Below are 12,779 nucleotides of genomic sequence, written 5' to 3'. Positions count from 1 at the left end.
TTGAGTGCCTCCCTCTTGAAAGAGTGTTTGATCACTTACCTCTCCATTTAGGCTGGTGATATGGCTGGTGCCATCTTCAGCAGGATCCTGAGAAGGGTGACTGGAATGCCCACCTGTTTCAGGCAGGAGGCCATTTTTAATATGGAAATTGGTGTTCCATGACGTACATCGGACCCCGATTGTAATTTTCAGGTACAATTGGGCAGATCATACACCACTGTCATTTCATCCATTTGCACCAGCATTAAGTAGGATAACCAGCTGGAGGCTGCTCAAAAAATGGTCTACGGAAATGTTTAACTTTTATTTCACTCTGACCTATGCGTTCAGAATAGGAGCAAGCATGAGTCCTGTGACAGTGCATCCTCAAAAGGAATCTGTTCCTCTGAGGCTTTGTCATCCGTAAGGTCCATGGACCTTTGCACGCGTGAAGGTTCTGGCAGAAAGAAAAGATATGAATTAGTACTGGCAAGATAAGTATGTTGCAACTTTTAATGAAGATGATCATATTTCACTCACTGTTGAAATCAAGTTAACACGACTGAGTGTTGTATAACATGTGGGTGTTGTATAACATGTGGGTGCTGATATTTAATTGTCATCAGATAGCTGGGAGGTCCCCATCTCTGACGCCAGGGATACTGAAAAATTGCTGATCTCCAGCGCTGGTAAATCTTTGGAAGACTGCTGGTAAATCTTTGGAAGACCACCTCCAATTCTTTCCATCTTCCTAGTGTTCTCTACTCTTTTCTGCAATGGTGGAAAGAACAGACCTATGAGTGACTAATGGCATGTGTTCAGCTGATGGATGCAGTGCATTTGATCAGGGAATCACAAAAAATTGCAAAAGGATGAGTATGAGTGGCAGTGGTGGATGGATAGATGGGGATGTGAGGAAGTGGTATCAAAAGAGAAGGATGGGTGTGCTTGCAAGGTAAGTGGGTGAGAGGAGGATGTGATGGAGTAGGCTTGACAAGACAGAGTGTGGGGGTGGGTGATGCTCACAGCAGGTGAATGTATAACTTTACTCGCCTTTCTTGACCTGCGTAGTTCATTAAAAGCTCTTCCCACACTGAATCCAGGAGCATGGCACAATGCTCCTGCTGCTGACCTCCTGGGCCACCCCCAGCAGATTTCTTCCTCCCATTGTTGGGGAAGTTTATTTCTTTCCGGCTCTTCACTGCTCCCAGCAATACATCAAGGGAGGCGTCATTGAAGAGGGGCGCCATCTTTGAGCATCCTGCATCCATTGTCAGGTCTTGTCTTTTCTTGCTTCAGAATCCATTCTCCTCCAAATTCCATCTTTTGGATTGGCCCTTTAAATATTTGAGTTGAGATCACATCACACCCACTGCCGCACAATCAATGCCAAACCCGGAAATAAAATGATAATGAGCTGGCTGCGTTAAAAAGCCACTATCAACTTGCTTCTGGTTTTCACACGTGATATCGGACGCTCATGCTCCCACCGCCACTTCCGGTTAATATCGGGGCCGTTGGGCTCAATTTTCCCGTTATCTGCGCCGTTTTGTTTTGAGTGAATTAAAATCTCCCAAGCTTCCCCAAAGTTTCTGCGCCAGCGTACCTCAGTTGGTTACGATTTTTTTAGGTTAGGAATTTTTTGCGTCATACTGCGTAACCTGATGTCTGCGGCAGTTTTTCACATTTAAGCAAGTTTGGCCAAATTACATTTTTCCGAGGACGGCGTATGTGACCACTCCCAAAAAATCTCCTGGGTACTTCAGAAAAAGCGTGCATTAAAAAAATCAGAGCAGAAAGGGGGTGGGGGGGGAGGGGGGAGAGGGGGGAGGGGGGGAGTGTTTTGAGAAATATCAAATTTTAAAATTTCATTAGACTTTGTTTCTTCATTGAATGCCTAGCTTCCCGTTCTAAGCAAGCCTATTGCGCATGTGCAGACCAGGGTGTAGTCTGTACAAGGGCGTCCACCTTGGGGATAGAGAGAGGAAAGAAGGTGTGAGTGCTTTGTCCTGCTGTTTTGAGCTTCTTGCAAAGCTACAATTAAATTATGGGGGCAATATTGACAATGCCATACCTCATACAAGTCTTCTGCAATGATTGTGCTGCGGAGGAGAAGATTGATTAGGCATCATCACCTGAGGAACCTCCGAGCAAGTAGGATGATGGGCAGGAAGCCTTACCCATATCGGGTATATCGAGATATTCGTTCATACGTGCACCTGAGTAATGCAGACTGTGTGAGAAGGCTGCGTTTCCGCAAAGAAGTTGTAACTGAGATCTTTGAGTTAATAAAAGCAGACCTGCAACCTAGAAGCGTCAGGGGGAATGCTTTGTCAGTTGAAGTAAAGGTTATAGCTACACTTTCATTTTATGCATCAGGATCATTTCAGGCCACAACTGGGAATGTGTGCGCCATTTCTCAACATACAGCACATAACGACATTCGTCAGGTGACTGTTGCACTATATGCTCGGAAGAATGATTACATAAAGTTCCCCATGACTACCCAGACAATGCGTGACAGGGCTGTGGGCTTCTCCAGGATTTATGGCTTCCCAAAGGTACAGGGCTGCATTGATTGTACCCACATCACCTTGCTAGAATCTTTGGAGGATTCCGAGATGTACAGGAACAGAAAAGGCTTCCACTCCATGAATGTGCAGCTCATCTGTGATGACATGCATCGCATCATGGCAGTTGATGCAAGATACTCTGGGAGCACCCATGATGTGTTCATCCTATGTGAGAGCGTTATATCTGCCATGTTTCAGCAGCAGCCAGAAGGGCAGAACTAGCTGCTGAGAGACAAAGGATACGGCCTCGCCACCTAGCTCATGACGCCCCTATGCGTAACCCGGACAGAGCTGACCAGGAATACAACATGTCGCACATTGCAACGCGCAGCATAATAGAGAGGACCATTGGCATCTTGAAGCAGCGTTTCCGATGCCTGGACCATTCCGGAGGCTATTTGCAATACTCCCCTGAGATTGTCGATCAGTTCACTGTTTGCTGCCATCATGAGGTAGTAGAAGACTCACCTGAGGTGAGAGTGGCTGATGATGAGGAAGATGCAGATGATGAGAAGGATGAGGAAGCCATGCAACTATCTGAACCTGGAGCACGACTGCGGAGGAGGGTCCTTGCGTCAGCAGCTCATCCGTGAGCGCTTTGCTGCCTGAAGGCTCAGCGGCGACTATTCCAAATGGACCATGTTTACTGTTTGGACCTGTTCTGTAATGTTGTGTTGTGTTAATGGAACAAATAATGGAAATAATTCAGTTATAATTTAAAATATATTTTATTCAGAAGTTTAACACTTGTTTGTACTTAACTTTAATAAAAAATATTCTTGTATAAAACTTTAAAGTTTTCAGTTAAGATCACTTACAAACTTTTAAACTTGTAAATTGACATCACTTACAAAAAACTTTTAATTTGACAACGGTAACAACAATAATAACAGCAGCAGCAAACAAAGTCCGCACCCATCTCTCCTCCACCTTATTCTAAGACCGCCCTTCTTGATGGGGTGTGGGCAGGCGGTAATGTCGAAGGCCCGGCTTGGGCCTCTTCAGAAGTTGGTCTGGTGATTGGAGTGGGAGTGGCAGTTGATTCCGTCAATGGCCGCAGGGTCTGGGCATGTTTCCTTATTGCAGCAGCTACCTGCAACATTTCCTCCCTCGTGCCCCAACAGCATCTCAGCTACCTGCAACATTCCTTCCCTCATGTCCACCGACAGTGTATCAGCTATCTGCGACATTCCGTCCCTGATGTGCCTGGACAATGTTCCCATTTCTCGCAAGAGAGTTGTTACTTCTCCCGACAGTCCCGATACCTCATCACCCACCCCATTGATGGTGTCCAGAAGTTATTGTGTAAGGTCAATGCTCTCCTCACTCATTGCCATCATCTGAACCACATCTGTTACATCCTGCACCTCAGGTGAGTGCAGTCATTAGGCCCCACCCCCCGAAACTAAAGGGCAGGCTGTGCGGCGCCAATTTCAAAAATTGGAACGGGGAAACTTTAAAGTTATTTCTATGGCGTAGTCAGGCCCAAAAAAACTGGGCGTAACTCTTGAAATACGCAAAAAAACGGCATTGCGGAAAATTGAGCACGTGGTGTTAGAGTAAACTATGTTAAGAATATGCTATATTCCTCATTGTACTGTTTCTGAGGAAGTAGTTTGCTGATGACTTGTAAAGAGATTTAAAGATAATGTTGAACATGTTTGCAGATAATAAGTCTTTTGCAAAGAAAGGGCTAATCGTTATATGGTAACTAATATATCTGACGCATGTGACACCAACCACAATCATTAATGTTTATTGAACTATAGTCTATGACGCAGTATTCATCTGTATAATATGGCTATAAATGCCTCAAGTTTCATGACCGTTTCAGGTTTTTGATGTTGACAGACTGTGGTTAACTGATAGATCAGTATGAGCAAATAGACATGTCTTATCTATTTTCCTGTGGGGGTAAGTAATGCATTCAGTCTAGTTTTGCTGTGAAAGAACAAAGTGCGAGGCATTCAATCAGTTAATGGCTTTTTCCCATTATATATTTATCAAGGTTAAAGAAAAAATATGCAAATTCTGAAGTTTATAATTAAGATGAAGCTTTGTGTATAAACTAACCTGTGAGAAATTTTCAGATTGAATTTAGTTAAAGTGGAAAATCACTGGGTGGATCTGTGCTGTTTCCTCCCTTGCTGCTGTTTCTGTACTATACAGACTGAAGATAACACACAGAGCATGAAGTGTCGAGTTAGTGAGTCTGAGTTTCTGTTTACGACCTTTTCCTTGAATCTGACATATTACTTTTTTAAATATCTCTTTTTTTCTACCATTTCTCTTCCTCTCTATCATTCTCTCCGAAAGATTTCTTATTGGAATGTGGTTCCACATGTGCCCAAATTGTTTACTAACCTTGCCCAAATGGCTATTCTTTGAGGCTGGAATACTGGCTGAAATTATCTATTAATAACTGGCATGTGATTTGAGGAGACTGTTTTTGAGTTGCTTAAGGCACAGCTTTCTAAAGCTCTCCTGAGCTAACTCTGCTGTGCCAGTGCTGTTCTGTGGTCAGTGAACTCAGCATTGTTTTAACCCATCTGTTGCTAAAATAATCTCAGCTATGATAAACCAGTTAATACCTTCATTAAAATAATTGACAAAGGAATACCATATGAGCACATTAACACTTATGTTACAAATACTGCACAGCACGATTTGAACCCAGAATGTATAGGCCCAGAATTTGCTGGAGCGGAGCCTCTTGTGGCGTGCCCCATTAGTTAGACTTTTCCCTCACTCTGCCGCTCAAGAAATTATTGTCCTGCAAATTGCTAGAAGTGCGAGCTCAATGGGGCATCTGGATGTCGGTGAACAACAGGACTAACAGTTTATCTTAACAAATGAGATTTATGGATTAAGAAAGAAACTGAGAAGGAAATAGGGTGAATTAAAGGCAAATCAGGTACAGAAAGAAAGATTGGATTGAGAGGGAGAAAAAGAGACAGAAAATAAATGAGAAGAATTATATAACATTTAAACATTTTTAAATCTCAAAGAGCAATTTACTACCTGCAGGATTGAGATGCTGCAGTTTCAATTGTTCACTTTCTGGACCGGAGAGGATGAGTGGCATTGCAGGAACATATGTCATTGTTAAAAGTATCCTCCTCCTCCTTTGGCATTACCCGGAGTCGAGGATGACTTGCTTCCACACTAATACAAAAGCAAAATACTGCGGATACTGGAATCTGGAATTAAAACAGATGCTGCCTGACCCGCTGAGATTTCCAGCATTTTCTGTTTTGCTTCCACACTAATAATGTGACTAATGAGTCCAAAGCAAGATCTACAGACTTTGTCACTGGTAGGGCAGGTGCTGATTGCAGGAACGGATGGGTGGGGTGCTTGGTTTGTCATACAGTCCTTCCGCTGTTTGTGCTTGGCTTCCGCGTGCTCTTGATGGAGAAACTCAAAATGTTTAGCATCTTTTCGAAGGCTTTTCCTCCACTTTGAGCCATCTTTGGGCCAGGGATTCCCAAGAGTCGGTGGGGCTGTTAAATTTTTTCAAGGATGCATTGAAGGCGTCTTTGAAACGTTTTCTCTGCTCTCCTAGGACTCGCTTGCCATGACTGAGCTCAGAATAGAGTGCTTGTTTCGGGAGTTTTGTATTAGGCATGATTGAGCGTGATCAATGCCTCGATGCTGGGGATGTTAGCCTGAGAGAGAACATTGACGTCAGTACGCCTATCCTGCCAATGGATTTGCAGGATTTTGCGGAGGCAGCGTTGATGGTACTTCTCCAATGTTTTGAGGTGCCTACTGTATGTTGTCCAAGTCTCTAAAGTGTATAGGAGGCCGTGTATCGCTTCTGCTCTGTATACCATGAGCTTGGTGCTGGGTTTGAGATCCTGGTCATCAAACACTCTTTTCCTCAGGCGACCGAAGGCTGCACTGGCGCACTGAAGGCTGTGTTGGATTTTTTCATCAATGTCTGCCCTCGCTGACCGAAGGCTCCCAAGGAATGGAAAGTGGTCCATGCTGTCCAAGGTCTCGTTCTGGATCTTGATATTCGGGGCAGTACAGTGTGGCGGTGGCAGGTTGTTAGAGGACCTTTGTCTTATGGATGTTCTGTGTAAGCTCCAGTCTCTCATACGCTTCAGTGAAAATGTCAACGATGGTTTGGAGTTTAGCCTCAGAGTGTGCACAAACGCGAGCATTGTCTGCATACTGTAATTCAATGACAGAGGCTGGAACAATCTTGGTTCTGGACTGGAGCTGCTGGAGATTGAACAATTTCCCATTCATCCTGTGGATTAGCTCCACTCCAGAGGGGAGCTTGTTAAAGGTTTGATAAAGTATTGCAACGAGAAAGATTGAGATGTAGTCCTTACTACTAGGGGGATCAAGGAGTATGGCGAGAAAGCCGGAATGGGGTACTGAAGTTGCATGTTCAGCCATGAACTCATTGAATGGCGGTGCCGGCTCGAAGGGCCGAATGGCCTACTCCTGCACCTATTTTCTATGTTTCTAAGAGCGTTGGTACAATTACACAGCCTTGCTTGACCCCGGTTTGCACTTGTATTGGGTCTGTAGTGGATACATTGGTAAGGATCACGGCTTGCATGTCATCGTGAAGCAGGCGGAGGATAGTGACAAATTTTTGAGGACAGACAAATAAGAAAGACACTCCATAATCCCTCTTGGTTGACAGAGTCGAAGCCCTTTGAGGTCAAAAAAGGCCATGTACAGAGATTGATGCTGCTCCCTACATTTTTCTTGAATTTGTTACGTGGTGAAAATCATGTGCGTTGTGCCTCTTGGGCAGAATCCGCATTGCGACTCTGGGAGGAGCTCTTCAGCCACAAGAAGGACACGATTGAAGAGCATCCTTAAAAGGATCCTTATACTATTGTGTACCATGCTAACTTTCTGCGGCAAGTTTAATTGATGCGCAAATGCAGCAATTTTGTGAAACTCACGGCAAGCTGCCGTTTTTGTGAGACTAATGGTGGAGCGGCACAAATCATCCAGTAATTTCTGGTGATTCGCAACTCATGGGTTACCTCTTCCTTGCCACAAATTGCTGGATGATTTATGGCGTGTGCATTAAACTTGCTGTTATTTTGTCAGCAAATTCTGACCCTGAAATTACGTTGTGCTAGCATATGAACAAATAGCACATTCATCTGAAATTCCCCTCTCTGCTATTTTAACATTTTATTCAGCAGTTTAAAGTATACTAGTAGATCTCCTGTAGCAATGCTCATGGTGATTTAGAGGTTGTTTATGCCATGTAGCAGATAACATCAGGGCTGCAATTCCTCTGAGTAAATCAATTACATTTTCATTATATTGTATTCTGAGATTTTTATGGTGCTTTAGGGATTAAATTGCACTGTATTATTTGTTAAACTGTAAATGGTTGGCCAATAGTTTACTTACAATCAATAATAAAAATCTTACATCCACTTGCATGTATAAAATTTACATTGTTTCTTTGCAGTTTTGAATAGTGTATGTTGGGTTCATAGTTTTAATACTAATATGCAGTTGACATTTTCTTCTTCCTCCACCTACAATTTAAACTATTTCCCAACCCAGAGGTGGGGAAGACAGAGGCGACTGAGTGCTCTCAGACAAGATCGCTTTGTAACTACTCATGGCCAGGGTTGACTCGCTCTTTTCTCCTCCATTGATGTGATTGCTTGGCTTAGATGAGAAGCATGTCCTGTGGGGAATCACAAGTTTGCATTCTGTCACTGACAAATTCTGCTCCCCCAGGAATCTCTGCATGCCTTCATGTACAAGGGGCATTCTTCCAATTGTCAGAAATGTGTATTTAATTCAGCATTTTATTGTAAGCAATAATACTATATTTGTTTCATAAAATGTATGGTTCCCCAATTTTTCAGATCAGCATCATTCAGTTTGTAAGCATAAACCTCTAATACTAGTCAACGGGAGAATGCTTGCAAAATGGGTGGGACAATGTTGTTTTTGTTCACCCCCTAGATGGAGTCAGTAGACCTGAACATAGTTGCTTGGAAGATAACCCTACTACTGGTGTCTTTTGGCTGCTGTGTGCATTTGTAGTGGAGACCTACACCATCTTTATGTAAAGTGTGCACCATTTACACAAAGGGCTGCTGTAACTAACAGAAATTCTATCCTTTTGAATACCAGCTGCTCCATCATCACACTTGAACCTGCTCTCAATTACCTACTATAACAGATATAATAATTGAATCAGTTTACATTATACATACATAGAAGCTGAAATGTACACTAGTTGTTATTCATATGGTCTCACAAAGATCCCAAAGATAATAGTTGCGGAAAGACATTCATACCTTATCCTTTCACAGGAGTCTACGATCCAATATCACAGCAGCCACCTGTCTTTGAAATTATTCCAATGTTCTTGTCTGCACCACCTTAACCTGCAGACTATTACAAACATTAATTACTCTTTGTGATACAATGCTTCCTGATGTCAATCCTGAAACAACTGGTCATGAATTGTTAAATTTTATTTGTCATGTACTATACACATAATCGATTCATTTTCTTGCCCCCAAGTGTAAGAATGCAACACAAAAGCTGCTGTTTTATTACATGACTAGTCTGAATTGGGGGCTGTAAAATACAAAGTGTGTTTTACTACCAGTTGAGGATCCCAGTCTTCCCATTAGAAGAAACCATTGTGCATTCCTGTTGTCACGCATGCGCAGAACTCTGCTTCCTGGCATAGAAATTTCTAATGTCTTGAGAGCAGACTAGAGAATCTACACTCTCATAATATTAAGAGACTTTGCAGTAGTTTATAAAGTCTCCAGTCGACACTGGGAACTTCCAGCTTCACCGCAGGCCCAAGTGGTGGGGAATAGACTTCGAGAGGTTTTGCATATATGTTTAGGTGTCTGCTCAGGACCCGACTCCGTAGTCATTCTATCACTTTCAACCAATGTTCACCCAAAAACATGGAAGTCTAGCTCCCTAAATAATTATGAAATGTTGTAGTGTAATTTAATGACTTGAAACTGATTCAACAGGAACTGATCAAATACTTATGTAAATAGTAATCTAATGGTCACTTGCAAGTCCATCCCGTTACTTGGAGTGGACTGGCTAACTGAATTTGTTTAACAGTTTATCTATCATTGGCTGTGTTTGAGAACTATAATGTTCAGATATTACATAAACAATGTCCCTGTAGTGTAAAGATGTATTGATTTTAAAATCGTAAGTAAATGATTTGTTACACTGTGTGTGTCCAGATCTGCACCCGAGAACATCCTGTATACCTTTCTAAAAAAAAAGATTTCTTTCATCCTTCTTGCAACCCATAAAATTGATCAAAAATGGAGTAATATGATATTGAATTGTATGGTGGTTGATTGCACTTAACATTCACCTTTCCAGAAATGAATTGAGTTTGGCAGAAGAATTGAAAAATCTTCGATATAATTTCACACAAAATTGTTGTTGAATTGCAGCACCAGCACACTGCACTGGGCAATTACATCTGATCCTTTGCCTGGTTATTGTCAGGGGTGGTGCTGATTGGAAGCTAGATACTTTCTCCAAAGGGAGAAGAGTTTTATCCCTGCGAGTAATTTGCTTCACCTGTCTCTTGGCTTTAAAAGGTGCAATGCTGAAGAGATCATAAAGGGATTCACAACTTCCAAAGATATGTATTTTTTTTGATATAGGTGAATATTTTCAACATAGAATTTCAATACAAATATTCATCTGAATGTTTTTCCCACATCATTTTGAGCACCGTCCCAAGCTTCCTAGTAAAAACACTGGGGAAAGGCAATCAGAATTTTGGACCCTCTGATCCTCGTATCATTTTGCAGATCACACACAAATAAGCGGCCTGTGTTTGGTGTCTTACTGCACATCAGTGGAAATATATTACAGAAAATACAAAGTAACCTTTGCAGAATTACAGCAAAGGAAGTAGGAAACCAATTATGTAGCATGTGAAGTATTACAGAGGATAAAGAAAAAACTTTCCTTCAGTATATATCTGCAGTGGAATCAAGGCGAGAGATGCATACGAGAGTAAGGTTAAGAAACAAGTTTTGATAGCTATAATAAAAAAAACAAGATTGCAGAAATTTAGGTCACAATGTGAGAGGCCTGTAGGAAATAGGTAATGAGGGAAACGGTAGGATCGCTGAGGATCCAAGCAGGACTCTTCCGGACCCCACAAGGGAATCTTGGGTTTCCCTTTCCCTGAGCTGTAGTTTATCGTTATCTTGTAATTGTCAACACCTGTCTGGTGGATTTGTTTTTTTATTTGATCTCAGAATTATCGCCCTGACAATTAACCATGCCCTGACAACTAACCACATAGCGTAGGAATGGCATCTCGTGGAGACCAGACAAGGTAGGGATGGCACTGGGTGCTTACAACAATCTGGAAGCTCTCGGGAATTGCTCTGGTGCAATCTCTCAAATTATCAGAATTACTCATTTCGTTTCCCAACTTGCCACGGTGGGTTTTGAACTCAACTTCTGAGTTGCTGAGTTTCCAAAAAATTAACCATTGCAGAAAATACTTTTATTACTTTAAAGTGAGAAAAATGTAGGTCAACAAATAGAGAGATCTTTGAGGATGTAACAAGCAGTGTGGATAAGGCAATCAGAATTTTGGACCCTCTGATCCTCGTATCATTCTGCAGATAACACGCAAATAAACGGCCTGTGTTTGGTGTCTTACTGCACATCAGTGGAAATATATTACAGAAAATACAAAGTAATCTTATTTCAGTGAAAAAATTCCGTGGAAGAGTTCCATGAGCAGTGTGGAACCAGTGGATGTGGTGCATTTAGATTTCCAGAAGGCATTCGATAAGGTACCACATAAAAGGTTTCCTCATAAGATAAAAGTTCACAGAGTTGGGGGTAATATATTAGTGTGGATCGAGGATTGGCGAACTAACACAAATCAGAGTTGGGATAAATGGGTAATTTTCGGTTGCCAAACAGTAACTAGTGAGGTGCCACAGGGATCGGTGGTGGGGCCTCAACTATTTACAATCTATATTAATGACTTGGATGAAGGGACCGAATGTAATGTAGCCAAGTTTGCTGATACAAAGATGTGTGGGAAAGCTAATTATGAGGAGGACACAAAAAATCTGCAAAGGGATATTAGACAGGTTAAGTGAGTGGGCAAAAATTTGGCAGATGGAGTATAATGTGGGAAACTGTAAGATTATCCACTTTGGTGGAAAAAATAGAAAAAATTATTATTTAAATAGAGAAAAATTGCAAAGTACTGAGGGACCTGAAGGTCTTTGTGCATGAAGATTGAGTATGCAAATAATCAGGAAGGCACATGGAATGTTGGCCTTTATTGCAAGGGGGATAGAGTATAAAAGCAGAGAAGTCCTGCTACGACTGTATAGGGTATTGGTGAGACCACACCTAGAGTACTGCGTACAGTTTTGGTCTCCATATTTAAGGAAGGATAACATGCATTGGAGGCTGTTCAGAGAAGGTTCACTAGGCTGATTCCGGAGATGAGGGGGTTGACTTATGAAGTTAGCTTGGGCTTATACTCATTGGATTTCAGAAGAATGAGAGTTTATCTTATTGAAGCATATTGATAATGAGGGGGCTCGACAAGATGGATGCAGAGAAGATATTTCCACTTATAGGGGAAACTAAAACTAGGGGACATAGTCTCAGAATAAGGGGCCGCCCATTTAAAACTGAGATGAGGAATTTCTTCTCTCGGAAGGTTGTAAATCTGTGGAATTTTCTGCCCCAGAGAGCTGTGGAGGCTGGGTCATTGAATATATTTAAGGTGGAGATGGACAAATTTTTGAGCGATATGGGAATAAACGGTTATGGGGAGCAGGTAGAGAAGTGGAGCTGAGTCCATGATCAGATCAGCTATGATCTTAGTGAATGGCGGAGCAGGTTCGATGGGCCAAATGGCCTACTCCTGCTCCTATTTCTTACGTTCTTAACACATTTCTTAGAATCCCCACATGGAATCCCGATGTCTAGGGACTCCGATTTGAAAACCTAGGTTTATATTGCAGGGCAGATTCAGTAACAATCAATAACTAGGCAGGCATGAAATTCTTGCGTGCGAAGTCAGTGCAAAATTGCGTCCACTACTTTGCCAGTGCTGCACACCACTTGCTCCCACAGAATCAGAGGAGCCATGAGGGAATGCCCTGAATACAGCCTCTATTGGCACATTCCAGAAAAGGAATGATGGCAGCAATGTAAGACTCTGGTTCACATGCT

General features: G+C 42.2%; 1 protein-coding gene across 4 annotated transcripts in view; it reads left to right on the top strand.

The window, feature by feature from the left end:
* Window positions 1–12,779, top strand: part of LOC139268991 (protein-tyrosine sulfotransferase 2-like) — a 135,308-nt gene that overhangs the window by 107,437 nt on the left and 15,092 nt on the right. The window lies entirely within an intron of this gene.

The sequence above is a fragment of the Pristiophorus japonicus genome, chromosome 8, assembly GCF_044704955.1.
Source record: "Pristiophorus japonicus isolate sPriJap1 chromosome 8, sPriJap1.hap1, whole genome shotgun sequence".
Classification (NCBI taxonomy): Eukaryota; Metazoa; Chordata; class Chondrichthyes; family Pristiophoridae; genus Pristiophorus; species Pristiophorus japonicus.
This window is presented reverse-complemented; position numbering and strand designations above follow the sequence as displayed.